Source organism: Rattus norvegicus, chromosome 2 (genome assembly GCF_036323735.1).
Source record: "Rattus norvegicus strain BN/NHsdMcwi chromosome 2, GRCr8, whole genome shotgun sequence".
Classification (NCBI taxonomy): Eukaryota; Metazoa; Chordata; class Mammalia; order Rodentia; family Muridae; genus Rattus; species Rattus norvegicus.
The window spans coordinates 114,774,933-114,792,513 of record NC_086020.1 but is presented as its reverse complement, the minus strand read 5'-3'; the positions used below and the strand labels follow the sequence as shown (position 1 = coordinate 114,792,513).

General features: G+C 43.1%; 1 long non-coding RNA gene and 1 other non-coding gene across 2 annotated transcripts; one reads left to right on the top strand and one right to left on the bottom strand.

The window, feature by feature from the left end:
• Positions 1-212: 212 nt before the first annotated feature.
• LOC120101297 (small nucleolar RNA SNORA17) lies at positions 213-343 on the bottom strand. The gene has a single exon (XR_005501672.1). It is a non-coding gene; the product is annotated as a small nucleolar RNA SNORA17 (small nucleolar RNA).
• Positions 344-1,997: 1,654 nt separating this feature from the next.
• On the top strand, positions 1,998-4,274 carry LOC120100572 (uncharacterized). The gene is made up of 2 exons (XR_005500399.2): positions 1,998-2,303; positions 3,853-4,274. It is a non-coding gene; the product is annotated as an uncharacterized LOC120100572 (long non-coding RNA).
• The last annotated feature ends 13,307 nt before the right edge of the window (positions 4,275-17,581 follow it).

Genomic DNA, 17,581 nt, shown 5'->3' with positions numbered 1-17,581 from the left:
CTGGGGTTGCCTCAGAAGTGGTCTCAGGAGTGTTGTGCCCTGTTTGTGTGTTATATGACTAGGCAAGGATCATCTTGGGGAAGGTCTGCCCTCCACTTCCCACCCCCCAACAGGCTTGTGCTGGCCTGAACTGGTAGTCATCTCAGGCTAGCTCCCTGTCCAAGTCCCCTGATACCAGACTGGTTGTAGTCTCCGGCTTGCCCTTTTCAGGGAATGTTAGGCTACTAACCATTCAGATGTCCACAGGTCAGAACACTGAGCAAAGACTTGGCCTCTCTCCTCTCTGCCACCTACAACACACGTGCAACACAGCAGCCACACCCACAATACCTCTAAGGGGAGGGCCATTTACTTGGATAGCCCATCAGAACTTGATGGTAAGAAGACTGTATTCTTTAAAACACTATATAGTTTGATCACAGGTCTTGGAGAAATCAAGTTGGTACTAACCAGGAACCTCCTTCCTGGTGGATAGCATAGAAGGTGCTGGGTAGGCTAGGGTGAAAATATCATCAGTAGATTTTCTCAGTTATGAACCCTGTGGATGACTAACCTGGCAAGGCATGCCCCATGAGTGTGGTACAAAAGTCCCATGAGTGTGATAGAAGTGACAGTGCTGGCTAATTTCATGTCAGCTTGACACAAGGTGGAGTGTTTGGGGAGGAGGAAGCCTTGATTAGGAAAATGCCTCCTTAAGATCCAGCTGTAGGGCATTTTCCTTAATTAGTGATTGATGGGTGAGGGCCCAGTCCATTTGTCAGTGATGCCATCTATGGACTGGTGGTCCTGGGTTCTACAAGAAAGCAGCCTAGCAAGCCATAAGGAGCAAGCCAGTAAGCAGCACCCCTCCATGGCCTCTGCATCAGCTCCTGCCTCCAGGTTCATGACCTGCTAGGGTTTCTGCCTTGGCTTCTGACTTAGAGTTTTCATTGCTGTGAAGAGTCACTGTGACCAAGATAAATCATTCTTATTTATAAAGGGGCAACATTTCATTGAGGCTGGCTTACAGGTTCTGAGATTCAGTCCATTAACATCATGGTGTGGCAGCATCCAGGCAGACATGGTGCTGGAGGAGCTAAGAGTTCTACACCTTGTTCCGAAAACAAGCGGGAGAAGACTGGCAGCTTCTAGGGCAGCTAGAAGGGTCTCAGAGCCCACCCCTTCAGTAACACACTTCCTCCAGCAAGGCCATGCCTCCTAATGATGCCACTGTCTCCCTGGGCCAAGCATATCCAAACCATCACAGCTTCCCTCTGCGGACTGTGATTAAGATATGTAAGCCAAATAAAACCTCTCTTCTCCTAGTTGCTTTTGGTTATGCTATTTTATCACGGTAATGTTAATCCTAACTAAGACTACCAACTGCTTTCCAGTTAGATGTAAGCCCACTCTACAAGAAGAAACATTGCCTTGCAATGTTCTGACCAAGAATTCGTGGCTGGGGCACTCACGGCTCTCAAGAGTGAAACTACTAGTGCTTTTTCTAAATGAGCACAGCCTCAAACGTCCCTCGAAATTCATGTCTCTCTACGTCTGACTGTGGCACAGCTCTCAAGCCTAATCAGAGTTCCTCTGTGCAGGGAGTGGTGGTTAACAGAGAAGCTCACACTGGTCCATGTGCAGGGCCTGAGCATGTGATGAGACTCCCCTATAGTCCGGAGGATTGAAGACTTAGTCTCCAGGTGGTTGAGGTTTGGGGAGTTAGAAGTTGTGGCCTTGTTGGTAAAAGTACGTGACTACCAGGCAGCCTTTGAGAAAAGGATCCTGCCGTACCCAACACCCTCTCTCTGCCCTCTTTGCAGTTGAAAATGTGAGCCCTCTGCTGTCGGCTACTGCTCCAGTAGACGCACTGCCCTGTCTGCCATGATGATGATGAACTCTGATCCCTCTGACACCATAAGCCCAAAACAAGTCCTTCTTTTTACGGGTCGCCTCAGTTATGATGTTGCAGCTATACAAAAATAGCGAACGCAAAGTATCAGCAGAGAGCTCAGCCACAGATGAAACGTCTGTATCACGCTCTTCCCCAGGACTCAGGAATCTTCTAAAAGAGCGGGTAGAAAGATTATAAGAGGCAAGGCAATGGATGGGTGACTGGAGCAAAAGAGTGTCATCTGAACTACCAGAATCATAAATTCACAGTATCTGTGGTTGCCTGAATGAGATAGGCACAAGATTAAGCCAGTCAGCATGCCAGCATGGATAGGGGGAGGGGCTTAACAAGCCCCGCCCCTGACTGAGGCAATGACAGTTGATGGCTTCTGGAGGAAAGAGAATACCTTTTCTTAAAGGTGTGATCCCTGGTAGGTTGACCCACACATATGAGAGTATAGGGGCAGCATAGACTGGACTGGACAAGCTATGAAAAGAAGCCATAATGCTGAGAATGGGAGGGTGAGGGTTTTCTGGGAGGAATGAAGGGGGGAAATGGGGGTAATTATGAGCAAAACACATTATATGTATGTGCTTAATAATTAATAAAATATTGATTGATAATTGATAAAATAATGAAATAGTATTTAGAAAAGGCAAGTGTCATGTAATGGGGAAATGCCGCTGAGAAGTTAAGAGACATAAGCTTGCTACTTTCTAAATGAGCACCGTTCCTCAGGATGAGACGCGGGAACTGCAGCATGCTAAGGAAGACTCCGTGTGGGAGACGGACCCAGTAATAGCACCCAGGGGTGGGACAGACCCTGAAAACCCAAGCACCTCAGGGCTTTCTTCTCTCTCCACCTAGAGACTTCAAGAGCACCTAATAGATTTCCTCTCTCCTTGTCTGGTGCTCACCATAAGCCAGACATTGTTCTAAATGTTATTCAGCTTAAGACAAACAAAAATCAATTCCCACCACTGAGATGCACGGAGAAAATGCAGACCCCTTTTCCCTGGAGTTTTTAAGATGATTGTCTGTTTGAGATCAAAACAAGAGGGGTTAGCAAGGTGGCTCAGTGCATAAAGGGGCTTGCTGCCAAACCTGATGACCTAAGAATCATCCCTGTGACTCCCATGGTGGAAGGGGAGGTCTGACTTCTGAACGTTGTCCTGTGAACACCACAAATGCACTGTGGCCCATGACTCCCTGTACACATATGTATTTACAAACTAAACAAATGTAATAATTTAAAATTTAAAACATTAAAAGATTATCTCTGCTCACTTATTCTCCGGGGGACTTCTTTTTAAGCTATATTCAAATGTATTTGTACATATCTATGAAGTATCATATGATAATCAAATAGATATGGTAATGTATAGATTAGTCACAGCCACTAAGGTATTTATCTCCTTGACCATTACCCGTTCTAAGTATTTGGAATCCCCTCTCCTCTGGCTATTTTGAAATCTATAGTAGATTGGTGCACACTGCAACTACCTTACTGAACCACAGAACACAAAACTAATGTCCCCAAATATGTCTTACTGTTCCTTATCCTCCAACCCTCCCTTCCCTCTCAGTCTCCAATGCCCACTACACTTTTCAGTTTCCAGAAATAAATGAGAATACTGTAGTGTGTCTACCTTGGTTCTCTTAATGTGAAGACCTCCACTTTTACCTACTTCAATACAAATGATGGAGTTTCATTCTTTTCCTGGCTGTATAGCACTCCATTGGTTGGGTCTTTATCTTGGTGAATAGTGCTATGTTCAACCTAGGGATTTGGGTATTACTTTGGTATGATAGCTTAGGTAGGTTACGTGGGATTTTAGGGTAGGTAGTACAGTCTCTATGGATTAACTATACTGTTTTCCACAGCATTTATACTGACTTACATTTCCACCAAAGCTTTTAAGCTGTTCTCCTTTCTCATGTCTTCATCCACATCTGTGACTTTTTGTCTCTTATAATAGGTATCTGTCTTAGTCGGCATTGCTGTGAAGAGAAACCACAGTCGTGGCAACTCCTATAAAGGAAAGCATTCAGTTGGAGCTGGCTTACAGTTTCAGAAGTTGAGTCCATTGCCGTGGCAGGAAGCATGGCGGCACACAGGCAGACATGGTGCTGGAGAAGGAGCCGGGAGTTCTACATCTGCATCTGCAGGCAGCAGGAAGAGAGGCCAGAACTGACTTGACCTTGTGAAACTCCAAAGCCCAATCCCAGTGACTCACTTCCTCCAATAAGGCCACACCTTCTAGTCCTTCTCAAGTGGTGCCACTCCCTGATGATCAACCATTGACATCTATGAGCCTATGGGAGCCACTCCTATCCAAACCACCACACCATCCCATTCATTTTGTTGATAATAAGCAATATTAAACTTACCTCAAATGTTTAGGTCTCTATATTTGAATACTTATGCTTATATAAGTACACTTGTATGTCTTCTGAGAACTGAGCATCCAAACCATCTTTTACACTTTTTATTCATGTACTTGTGTGTGTGTGTGTATGATGAGGGGACACACACATTCCATCACATGGATGTGGACATCAGAGGATAACTTAAGGGACTTGGTTCCCTCCCTGCTGGACCCTGGAATCTCATTCAGCTCATGAGGCTTGGTGGCAAATGCCTTTACCTGCCTAGTCATCTCCCTGGCATTGAATTGTTTGATTCTTTTATGTATCCTGGATATTAATCTTTGTCAGATGGAGGTTGCAAATATTTTCTTCCACTTTCACATCGTCTCTTCACATAGAAGCTTTGTAGTTTGAGATAATCCCGATGGACTGTTTGTACCTTTTAAAAATTCCTTTACATCCCAATATCAGCACCCTCTCTTACCCCAATGCCCCCTCACACAGATTTTCCCCCCATTCCCACCTCTCCTTCATCTCTGAGAAGCAGAAGCCCTCCTTGGGTATCAACAACTCCTCCCAGCACTGTAGGACTTGATACATCCTCTCCCATTGAGGCCAGACAAGGTAGCCCAGTTAGGTGGACAGGATCCATAGGTAGGCAACGGATTCAGGAGCATCCCCTGCTCAAGTTGTTAAGGAACCTGCATGAAGACCAAGTTGCACATCAGCTACACACGTGTGGGAAGCCTAGGTCCAGCCCATGCTTGCTCTTTGGCTGATGGTTCAGTCTCTGAGAGTCCCTTAAGGATATAGGTTAGTTGATTCTGTTGGTCTTCCTGTGGAGTCCCTGTCCGCAACTTTTCCACAAGACTCCCCAAGCTCCATCTAATGTTTGGTTGTAGGGTTTTGTATCCGTTTCCATTGGCTGCTGGATGGAACCTCTCAGAGGACGGTTACGTTAGGCTCTTATCTGAAGCCATAACAGAGTATCTCTAATAGTGTCAGGGACTGGTTCTTACCCATGTGGGTCTAAGTTCGAGCTGATCATGGTTGGCCATTTGCTCTATTCTTGTCCCTGTACATCTTATAGGCAGGATACATTTTGGATCAAAGGTGTCGTGGAGTGGGTTGGTGTCCTTATCCCTCTACCGAGAGTCCTGTGTAGGTACAGGAAGTGGTCACTTCAGGATCCATATCTCCCACTGTTAGGAGTCTCAGTTAGAGTCACCCCCATAGACACCCAGGGGCCTCCCACCTCCCAGGTCTCTGGCACGTTCTAGAGATGTGCCCCTAAAGAGCTGTGTTCCTACAACCTATTGCCAATTTCTGGTTTCTCTCCCCTGCTTTCCCTACACCTGATCCTTATCCTCATTCCCCCTCTCTCTCCCCTCTCCCACCCACTTCTTTCTCCCCATCCACCTCCAATGTCAATTTTATTTCCCCTTCTGAGAAAGAGTCAACCAACCTCCCTTGGACATCCTCTTCAACATGTGCTGTCCTCTGAGTTTTTGATCTTAGCCATCTGATGGATGTAAAGTGGAATCACGGAATCATTTTGATTGGCATCTTCCTGATGACTAAGGACACTGAACATTTCCTTAAGTGTTTCTCATTCATTAGATGCTCCTCAGTTGAGGATTTTTCTGTTTAGCTCTGTAGATTATTAAATTGGGTTATTTGGGTTGTTGGTGTCTAACTTCTTGAATTCTTTTTTTTTTTTTTTATTAACTTCAGTATTTCTTATATACATTTCGAGTGTTATTCCCTTTCCCGGTTTCCGGGCAAAAATCCCCCTCCCCCCTCCCCTTCCTTATGGGTATTCCCCTCCCAACCCTCCCCCCATTGCTGCCCTCCCCCCAACAGTCTAGTTCACTGGGGGTTCAGTCTTAGCAGGACCCAGGGCTTCCCCTTCCACTGGTGCTCTTACTAGGATATTCATTGCTACCTATGGGGTCAGAGTCCAGGGTCAGTCCATGTATAGTCTTTAGGTAGTGGCTTAGTCCCTGGAAGCTCTGGTTGCTTGACATTGTTGTACATATGGGGTCTCGAGCCCCTTCAAGCTCTTCCAGTTCTTTCTCTGATTCCTTCAACGGGGGTTCTATTCTCAGTTCAGTGGTTTGCTGCTGGAATTCGCCTCTGTATTTGCTGTATTCTGGCTGTGTCTCTCAGGAGAGATCTACATCCGGCTCCTGTCGGTCTGCACTTCTTTGCTTCATCCATCTTGTCTAATTGGGTGGCTGTATATGTATGGGCCACATGTGGGGCAGGCTCTGAATGGGTGTTACTTCAGTCTCTGTTTTAATCTTTGCCTCTCTCTTCCCTGCCAAGGGTATTCTTGTTCCCCTTTTAAAGAAGGCATGAAACATTCACATTTTGATCATCCGTCTTGAGTTTCATTTGTTCTAGGCATCTAGGGTAATTCAAGCATTTGGGCTAATAGCCACTTATCAATGAATGCATACCATGTATGTCTTTCTGTGATTGGGTTAGCTCACTCAGAATGATATTTTCCAGTTCCAACCATTTGCCTACGAATTTCATAAAGCCGTTGTTTTTGATAGCTGAGTAATATTCCATTGTGTAGATGTACCACATTTTCTGTATCCATTCCTCTGTTGAAGGGCATCTGGGTTCTTTCCAGCTTCTGGCTATTATAAATAAGGCTGCGATGAACATAGTGGAGCACATGTCTTTTTATATGTTGGGGCATCTTTTGGGTATATGCCCAAAAGAGGTATAGCTGGATCCTCAGGCAGTTCAATGTCCAATTTTCTGAGGAACCTCCAGACTGATTTCCAGAATGGTTTTACCAGTCTGCAATCCCACCAACAATGGAGGAGTGTTCCTCTTTCTCCGCATCCTCGCCAGCATCTGCTGTCACCTGAGTTTTTTTGATCTTAGCCATTCTCACTGGTGTGAGGTGAAATCTCAGGGATGTTTTGATTTGCATTTCCCTTATGATTAAAGATGTTGAACATTTCTTTAGGTGTTTCTCAGCCATTCGGCATTCCTCAGCTGTGAATTCTTTGTTTAGCTCTGAACCCCATTTTTTAATAGGGTTATTTGTCTCCCTGCGGTCTAACTTCTTGAGTTCTTTGTATATTTTGGATATAAGGCCTCTATCTGTGGTAGGATTGGTAAAGATCTTTTCCCAATCTGTTGGTTGCCATTTTGTCCTAACCACACTGTCCTTTGCCTTACAGAAGCTTTGCAGTTTTATGAGATCCCATTTGTTGATTCTGGATCTTAGAGCATAAGCCACTGGTGTTTTGTTTAGGAAATTTTTTCCCGTGCCCATGTGTTCCAGATGCTTCCCTAGTTTTTCTTCTATTAGTTTGAGTGTGTCTGGTTTGATGTGGAGGTCCTTGATCCACTTGGACTTAAGCTTTGTACAGGGTGATAAGCATGGATCGATCTGCATTCTTCTACATATTGACCTCCAGTTGAACCAGCACCATTTGCTGAAAATGCTATCTTTTTTCCATTGGATGGTTTTGGCTCCTTTGTCAAAAATCAAGTGACCATAGGTGTGTGGGTTCATTTCTGGGTCTTCAATTCTATTCCATTAGTCTATCTGTCTGTCTCTGTACCAATACCATGCAGTTTTTATCACTATTGCTCTGTAATACTGCTTGAGTTCAGGGATAGTGATTCCCCCTGAAGTCCTTTTATTGTTGAGGATAGTTTTAGCTATCCTGGGTTTTTTGTTATTCCAGATGAATTTGCAAATTATTCTGTCTAACTCTTTGAAGAATTGGATTGGTATTTTGATGGGGATTGCATTGAATCTGTAGATCGCTTTTGGTAAAATGGCCATTTTTACTATATTGATCCTGCCAATCCATGAGCATGGGAGATCTTTCCATCTTCTGAGGTTTTCTTCAGTGTCTTGAAGTTCTTATTGTACAGATCTTTTACTTGCTTGGTTAAAGTCACACCGAGGTACTTTATATTATTTGGGTCTATTATGAAGGGTGTCGTTTCCCTAATTTCTTTCTCGGCTTGTTTCTCTTTTGTGTAGAGGAAGGCTACTGATTTATTTGAGTTAATTTTATACCCAGCCACTTTGCTGAAGTTGTTTATCAGCTTTAGTAGTTCTCTGGTGGAACTTTTGGGATCACTTAAATAAACTATCATATCATCTGCAAATAGTGATATTTTGACTTCTTCTTTTCCGATCTGTATCCCCTTGACCTCCTTTTGTTGTCTGATTGCTCTGGCTAGAACTTCAAGAACTATATTGAATAAGTAGGGAGAGAGTGGGCAGCCTTGTCTAGTCCCTGATTTTAGTGGGATTGCTTCAAGTTTCTCTCCATTTAGTTTAATGTTAGCAACTGGTTTGCTGTATATGGCTTTTACTATGTTTAGGTATGGGCCTTGAATTCCTATTCTTTCCAGGACTTTTATCATGAAGGGGTGTTGAATTTTGTCAAATGCTTTCTCAGCCTCTAATGAAATGATCATGTGGTTTTGTTCTTTCAGTTTGTTTATATAATCGATCACGTTAATGGTTTTTCGTATGTTAAACCATCCCTGCATGCCTGGGATGAAGCCTACTTGATCATGGTGGATGATTGTTTTGATGTGCTCTTGGATTCGGTTTGCCAGAATTTTATTGAGTATTTTTGCGTCGATATTCATAAGGGAAATTGGTTTGAAGTTCTCTTTCTTTGTTGGGTCTTTGTGTGGTTTAGGTATAAGAGTAATTGTGGCTTCATAGAAGGAATTCAGTAGTGCTCCATCTGTTTCAATTTTGTGGAATAGTTTGGATAATATTGGTATGAGGTCTTCTATGAAGGTCTGATAGAATTCTGCACTAAACTCGTCTGGACCTGGGCTCTTTTTGGTTGGGAGACCTTTAATGACTGCTTCTATTTCCTTAGGAGTTATGGGGTGGTTTAACTGGTTTATCTGTTCCTGATTTAACTTCGGTACCTGCTATCTGTCTAGGAAATTGTCCATTTCCTGCAGATTTTCAAGTTTTGTTGAATATAGGCTTTTATAGTAAGAACTGATGATTTTTTAATTTCCTTTGAATCTGTAGTTATGTCTCCCTTTTCATTTCTGATTTTATTAATTTGGACACACTCTCTGTGTCCTCTCATTAGTCTGGCTAAGGGTTTATCTATCTTGTTGATTTTCTCAAAGAACCAATTTTGGTTCTGTTGATTCTTTCTATGGTCCTTTTTGTTTCTACTTGGTTGATTTCAGCTCTGAGTTTGATTATTTCCTGCCTTTTACTCCTGCTGGGTGTATTTGCTTCTTTTTGTTCTAGAGCTTTTAGGTGTGCTGTCAAGCTGCTGACATATGCTCTTTCCTGTTTCTTTCTGCAGGCACTCAGCGCTATGAATTTTCCTTTTAGCACAGCTTTCATTGTGTCCCATAAGTTTGGGTATGTTGTACCTTCATTTTCATTAAATTCTAAAAAGTCTTTAATTTCTTTCTTTATTTCTTCCTTGACCAGGTTATCATTGAGTAGAGCATTGTTCAATTTCCACGTATATGTGGGCATTCTTCCCTTATTGTTATTGAAGACCAGTTTTAGGCCGTGGTGGTCCGATAGCACGCATGGGATTATTTCTATCTTTCTGTACCTGTTGAGGCCCGTTTTTTGACCAATTATATGGTCAATTTTGGAGAAAGTACCATGAGGAGCTGAGAAGAAGGTATATCCTTTTGCTTTAGGATAGAATGTTCTATAAATATCCGTTAAGTCCATTTGGCTCAGGACTTCTCTTAGTCTGTCTACGTCTCTGTTTAATTTCTGTTTCCATGATCTGTCCATTGATGAGAGTGGGGTGTTGAAATCTCCCACTATTATTGTATGAGGTGCAATGTGTGTTTTGAGCTTTAGCAAGGTTTCTTTTACGTATGTAGGTGCCCTTGTATTTGGGGCATAGATATTTAGGATTGAGAGTTCATCTTGGTGGATTTTTCCTTTGATGAATATGAAGTGTCCTTCCTTATCTTTTTTGATGACTTTTAGTTGAAAATTGATTTTATTAGAATGGCAACTCCAGCTTGCTTCTTCCGACCATTTGCTTGGAAAGTTGTTTTCCAGCCTTTCACTCTGAGGTAGTGTCTGTCTTTGTCTCTGAGGTGTGTTTCCTGTAGGCAGCAGAATGCAGGGTCCTCGTTGCGTATCCAGTTTGTTAATCTATGTCTCTTTATTGGGGAGTTGAGGCCATTGATATTGAGAGATATTAAGGAATAGTGATTATTGCTTCCTGTCGTATTCATATTTGGATGTGAGGTTATGTTTGTGTGCTTTTCTTCTCTTTGTTTTGTTGCCAAGACGATTAGTTTCTTGCTTCTTCTAGGGTATAGCTTGCCTCCTTATGTTGGGCTTTACCCTTTATTATCCTTTGTAGTGCTGGATTTGTAGAAAGATATTGTGTAAATTTGGTTTTGTCATGGAATATCTTGGTTTCTCCATCTATGTTAATTGAGAGTTTTGCAGGATACAGTAACCTGGGCTGGCATTTGTGTTCTCTTAGGGTCTGTATGACATCTGTCCAGGATCTTCTGGCCTTCATAGTTTCTGGCAAAAAGTCTGGTGTGATTCTGATAGGTCTGCCTTTATATGTTACTTGACCTTTTTCCCTTACTGCTTTTAATATTCTTTCTTTATTTTGTGCGTTTGGTGTTTTGACTATTATGTGACGGGAGGTGTTTCTTTTCTGGTCCAATCTATTTGGAGTTCTGTAGGCTTCTTGTATGCCTATGGGTATCTCTTTTTTTAGGTAAGGGAAGTTTTCTTCTATGATTTTGTTGAATCTTCTTTACTGGTCCTTTGAGCTGGGAGTCTTCACTCTCTTCTATACCTATTATCCTTAGGTTTGATCTTCTCATTGAGTCCTGGATTTCCTGTATGTTTTGGACCAGTAGCTTTTTCTGCTTTACATTATCTTTGACAGTTGAGTCAATGATTTCTATGGAATCTTCTGCTCCCGAGATTCTCTCTTCCATCTCTTGTATTCTGTTGGTGAAGCTTGTATCTACAGCTCCTTGTCTCTTCTTTTGGTTTTCTATATCCAGGGTTGTTTCCATGTGTTCTTTCTTGATTGCTTCTATTTCCATTTTTAATTCCTTCAACTGTTTGATTGTGTTTTCCTGGAATTCTTTCAGGGATTTTTGTGACTCCTCTCTATGGGCTTCTACTTGTTTATTTATGATTTCCTGGAATTCTTTCAGGGATTTTTGTGACTCCTCTCTATGGGCTTCTACTTGTTTAATTATGTTTTCCTGGAATTCTTTCAGGCATTTTTGTGATTCCTCTCTGTAGGCTTCTACTTGTTCTCTAAGGGAGTTCTTCACGTCTTTCTTGAAGTCCTCCAGCATCATGATCAAATATGATTTTGAAACTGGATCTTGCGTTTCTGGTGTGTTTGGACATTCCATGTTTGTTTTGGTGGGAGAATTGGGCTCCGATGATGCCATGTAGTCTTGGTTTCTGTTGCTTGGGTTCCTGTGCTTGCCTCTCGCCATCAGATTATCTCTAGTGTTACTTTGTTCTGCTATTTCTGACAGTGGCTAGACTGCCCTATAAGCCTGTGTGTCAGGAGTGCTGTAGACCTGTTTTCCTGTTTTCTTTCAGCCTGTTATGGCGACAGAGTGTTCTGCTTTCGGGCGTGTAGTTTTCCCTCTCTACAGGTCTTCAGCTGTTCCTGTGGGCCTGTGTCTTGAGTTCACCAGACAGGTCACTTGCAGCAGAAAAGTTGGTCTTACCTGTGGTCCCGAGGCTCAAGTTTGCTCGCGGGGTGCTGCCCAAGAGCTCTCCGCGGCGTCAGCAACCAGGAAGATCTGTGCCGCCGTTTCCGGGAGCTTCAGTGCACCAGGGTTCCAGATGGCGTTTGGTGTTTTCCTCTGGCGTCCGAGATGTGTGTGCAGAGTGCAGTCTCTTCTGGTTTCCCAGGCGTGTCTGCCTCTCTGAGGGTTTAGCTCTCCCTCCCACGGGATTTGGGTGCAGAGAACTGTTTTTCCGGTCTGTTTCCTTCAGGTTCTGGCGGTGTTTCAGAGGCAGCGGTCCTGCCGCTCCTGGGCCCTCCCCCACGGGAACCCAGAGGCCTTATACAGTTTCCTCTTGGGCCAGGGATGTGGGCAGGGGTGGGCAGTGTTGGTGGTCTCTTCCGCTCTGCAGCCTCAGGAGTGCCCACCTGACCAGGCGGTCGGGTCTCTCTCCCACGGTGTCTGGGAGCAGAGAGCTGCTGCGGGCCGGGATCCGCGGGTGTGGGACTTCTTGAATTCTTTATATATCTTGGATATTAGCCCTCTGTCAGATGTATGGTTGGTGGAGATTTCTTTCCCAGTTTGTAGGCCATTGTCTTGTCCTATTGATGGTGCCCTTTGACTTACAGAAGTTTTTCAGTTTCATAAGCCCCATTTATTTTTTCTTTTTTTATCTTTATTAATGAGTATTTCTTATTTACATTTCAATCGTTATTCCCTTTCATGGTTTCTGGGCCAACATCCCCCTAACCCTTCCACCTCCCCTTCTATATGGGTGTTCCCCTCCCCATCCTCCCCCCATTACCGCCCTCCCCACAACAATCACGTTCACTGGGGGTTCAGTCTTAGCAGGACCAAGGGCTTCCCCTTCCACTGGTGTTCTTACTAGGATATGCATTGCTACCTATGGGGTCAGAGTCCAGGGTCAGTCCATGTATAGTCTTTAGGTAGTGGCTTAGTCCCTGGAAGCTCTGGTTGCTTGGCATTGTTGTTCATGTGGGGTCTCGAGCCCCTTCAAGCTCTTCCAGTTCTTTCTCTGATTCCTTCAACGGGGGTCATGTTCTCAGTTCAGTGCTTTGCTGCTGGCATTCACCTCTGTATTTGCTGTATTCTGGCTGTGTCTCTCAGGAGAGATCTACATCCGGCTCCTGTCGGCCTGCACTTCTTTGCTTCATCCATCTTGTCTAATTGGGTGGCTGTATATGTATGGGGTATATGTGGGACAGGATGAGTCCCATTTATTAATTGTTGCTCTTAGTAGCTGAGCCATTGGTGTTCTGTTCAGGAAGTTGGCTCCTGTGATAATGAATTCAAGGCTATTCCCTACTTTCTGTTCTATTAAATTTGTATCTGGTTTTACATTGAGATCTTTGATCCACTTGGACTTGAGTTTTGGGCAAGGTGATAAATATGGATCACTGAGGAAAGCTATGATAAGAACTCAAACAGGAAAGAAACCTGGAAGCAGGAGCTGATGTAGAGGCTATGATGGGGTGTTGTTTACTGACCTGCTCATCATGAATTCCTCAGCCTACTTTATTATATAACCCAGAACACCAGCCCAGGGAGGGCACCAACCACAGTGTCCTGGGCCCTCCCTCACCAGTCACTAATTAAGAAAATGCCCTACAGCCTGATCTTATGGAGGCATTTTCTCAATTGAGGGTTCCCTCCTTTCATATAACTCTAGCTTGGACCAAATCGTCATAAAACTATCCAGCATAGGAATCATAGCTGGGGATGATTATCTCTTGCTTCTTTCCCTTGAAAGCTTACATGGTACCCACAGAAGGATTTTTCAAAACACTGTCACTTGTGGCAGAAAAACAATCTTCCTTTCTAATAAACCTTTCCCATTTCAATAGCTCTCTCCGTTAGATCAGGCTGTCAGTGTCTGAAAGTACCTGAACATGACAATGCAGAAAAGTTTGTCTGTATTTGGCCATGAGTTCTCAATGGCCCCATGATCTGTTTAATTACTCCAGCCATGCTGTGTTGGCTGCCATGCTGGAGTCACTGGAAAGCTCGACCCTGTGATACTCGAGATCCAGAATATCTTCTGCTGATTGAAGTGTGCACCCTGTGGAGATGTTTTAATGGGTTCCTTGAAGTGTGTCCTAAGAAATGCTGTCAACATGTATTCTTCCTTGTCAGGCCCCTGTTTTGTTGGGAATACTCCAGAGTTCTGTCTGTCTGCCTGCGGTTTACTTCTGTGTCTCCTGTCTGGTCTCAAACCTGGTGCAGCTATGCTCAACAAAGCAGGGGCAGCTGACTCAGGGGAGCATCATCAACACTGCTCCTCGAGAGACCGTCCCCATCAGATAAATCACTAACACAGCCATCAGGTTCTGATGCACAGCAATCATACCCTTGCCACCTGATCACTCACTTGGAAAGAAACACAGTCTGCAGAGAGAGCAAAAGGCTTATCCACTCAGCCACACGGTGCTGCTGGGGGTTGACTGCAAACCCCTAGAAGGAGAATTTCAAAAGAAGAGAGGATGCTATAATAATAAAGTGGACACAACTTATTCAAAGCCTCAGACTACAGTGTGATTTTTTTTAATAACAAAAATAATCTTTGACTCAAGTAAAAGAGGCATAATCATCTAACCAGGAACAAGTGGAAGTTTCATTCTGTGTAGCACTGTGCAAGCCCAAGACTGAGGCTAGTAAGAACACTGTGCATTTGTTCCATATTATTGTTTATTTGTACATCAGAACACTCCAAGAGAGAGCAACAGTAGAAAGCCCATCAATTTACAAATGTATGTGTTCTTTATGTACTTCTTGTCACTTTGTAAATGACTCTTCATAGATTGTTGAACACTCTTTAAAATGGTAGAAGTGTAGAGAGAGCCAGGGATAGTGGTGCACACTTGGGAGGTTGAGGCAAGAGGATTGCAAGCTTGAGGTCAATCCAGAATACACTGTAAGACTCAGTCTTAGGGAAAAACAGTTCTGGGCCAATTAGATGATTAGCATGATTGCCACCAACTCTGATACCCAGAGTTGATTCCCCAGGGCCCCACTGTAGAATGAAAGAACCAAGCCAAGTTCTGCGGGTTGTTCTCTGTCCTCTTTGCATACATGTATGTATGTGCACACACATAATAAATAAGTAGTTCAAATAAAATGTCATTTATTGAATAGTAACTAAATAAATAAGAGTATATCACACAACTGAATAAATCAGTTGGAAAAAGAGATATTTTGGGAGGAAGATGTTTGAATAGGGTCTTCATGAGTTAGTTCTTGACCAAATCCCCTGAATGCTGTCACTACAAGTATGTGTCACCATACCCAGCTCAAAATAAAACATTTATGGGTCTGTGGATGTAGCTCAATGGTAGAGTATGCACTTAAGATGCGTGAGGTCCTGGATTTGATCCCCAACACCAACACACACCAAAAGTTAGTTCCATGTTGATATGGGGAAAGTTCCTGATATAATGTTAAATGAAGAAAGCTAAGCATGGGAGAGCGTGTACATGCTCTACACGTGTCCTGGTTTTATTCACTGCAGCTTGGAGAGGAAAGGGTTATTTGATTTAAGCTTACACTTGGAAAAGTCACAATTTATTATTTCCAGAAGTCAAGGCAGGAACCTGGAGGCAGAACTGTGGAAGATCTGTTTGCTGGCTCACTCTTTGGCCCCCTCCCAAGACCACCTGCCCAGGAAATAGGGCCACTCACAGTGGGCTGAACTTTCACACATCAGTTAAGACAATCAAGACCATCCCTCACTAACAGACTTATGCTATGCAGGGTCCTCACTGGGACTTGTTTTAGGTGATTCTAGGCGGTGTCAAGTTGTTAGTTAATTCAAATGTACCAGGGGAGAATACATGATATATTTACATTGAATTTACATGCCTATAATGTATATTTACATACAGAGGAAGACCAGAGGTGGGAGAAAAAAAACATTTACCAAGTATGTTTTTATAACTTAGGGTTTTTAGTCAACATTAATGTACCTATGTAACAATTTAATGCAATTTTGAATTGAATATTTTTCTCTATGAGTCATTTGAAAATGAGCCTCTTTTTGCTATGAGATGATTTTATAGTTTTCCCACCTTTTAAAGTTTTGTTTCATTTTTTTAAGACAGGGTTTCTCTCTATAACAGCACTGGCTGTCCTAGGACTTGCTTTGTAGACCAGGCTGACCTCAAACTCACCAAGATCCACATGCCTCTGCCTTCTAAGTGCTGGGATTAAAGGCGCACACCACCACGGCCAGCTATGAAATGATTTTATGAATGTATGTGTATCAGCGCCTGCTCTTCAGAGGAGTCATGGTGAAGGTCATCGCGACTCAGCAGTACTAACTGCTCTCTCGTATTTAACGTCAACATAAGGCTTATCACGTTACTGCAATCTAACAAGCAAAACCTTTCCAAATAACAACTCGATCTCATATAGTCCTCTTGACAGTAAAGTGAGGGAAGGAAATTGCCAGGGGAACGATGTATGAGTTATATCATGCACCCATGTGCAGCGCATGCTAACAAAGGAGCGTGCTGTGCTATCTGAATACCTTATTGTTGGTTCAGATTGTTCACACAAACAGCACGTACCACAACCAAGTGATTCATGTTTACATATAAGGAAATACTTACAATGAAACAATATCACATTTGCTGACCAAAAAAAAAAAGCACTATGAAATCAATGGACTTCTGTCATTACAGAAATGCCATCAGGGGGGCTGGAGAGATGGCTCAGCGGTTAAGAGCACCGACTGCTCTTCCAGAGGTCCTGAGTTCAAATCCCAGCAACCACATGGTGGCTCACAACCATCTGTAAAGAGATCCGATGCCCTCTTCTGGTGTGTCTGAAGACAGCTACAGTGTACTTATATATAATAAATGAATAAATATTAAAAAGAAAAGAAATGCCATCAGTTGATCCATGGATAAAAGGTACACGCTGAATGTCACTTTAGCCAAGTGATGAAGAATTCTGGAATAAGCCCAATCTAAACTGGAACCGCTGCATGCACTTCCCTGGGCGACTGCCTTCATGAGAGAGACTTTCCTGTCACACAGTAGATTCTCCCTTATAGGATTTGTTTATACAGAAATGGGCTAACACAGAAATCCACTTAAACTTGACCAAAGGGTCCTACTCCCATCTTATTTCCATGTGCATGGTGTTTTGCCTGTATGCTTGTCTGTGTGAGGCTGTCGGATCCACTAGATCTGGAGTTATAGTTGTGAGTTGCCATGTGGGTGCTGGGAATTGAACCCAGGTCCTCTGGAAGAACAGCCAGTGCTCTTATCCACTGAGCCGTCTCTCCAGCCCCTCTATTTCCATCTTTTCATTAAATGATTCTTTCTATATTCAAATATATGCCTGCTGAGAAACAATACCAAAATAAAAAGAATTCAAAATTACAGGAAAAAAAATGGCCTCCAAAGAACAGTTTGTAGGGGATGAAAATATTCTGCTGGTCAAACACTTCTCATTTCCCCAGTCTAATCCCTTATAAATCTCCAAATATTTCAGGAGATTAAACTATTAACATTTAGCATCGCACATTGAATAAATGTTGGTTTCATAAAGAAACAAAGAGAACTCATCATAGATATCTGTCTCCAAAGA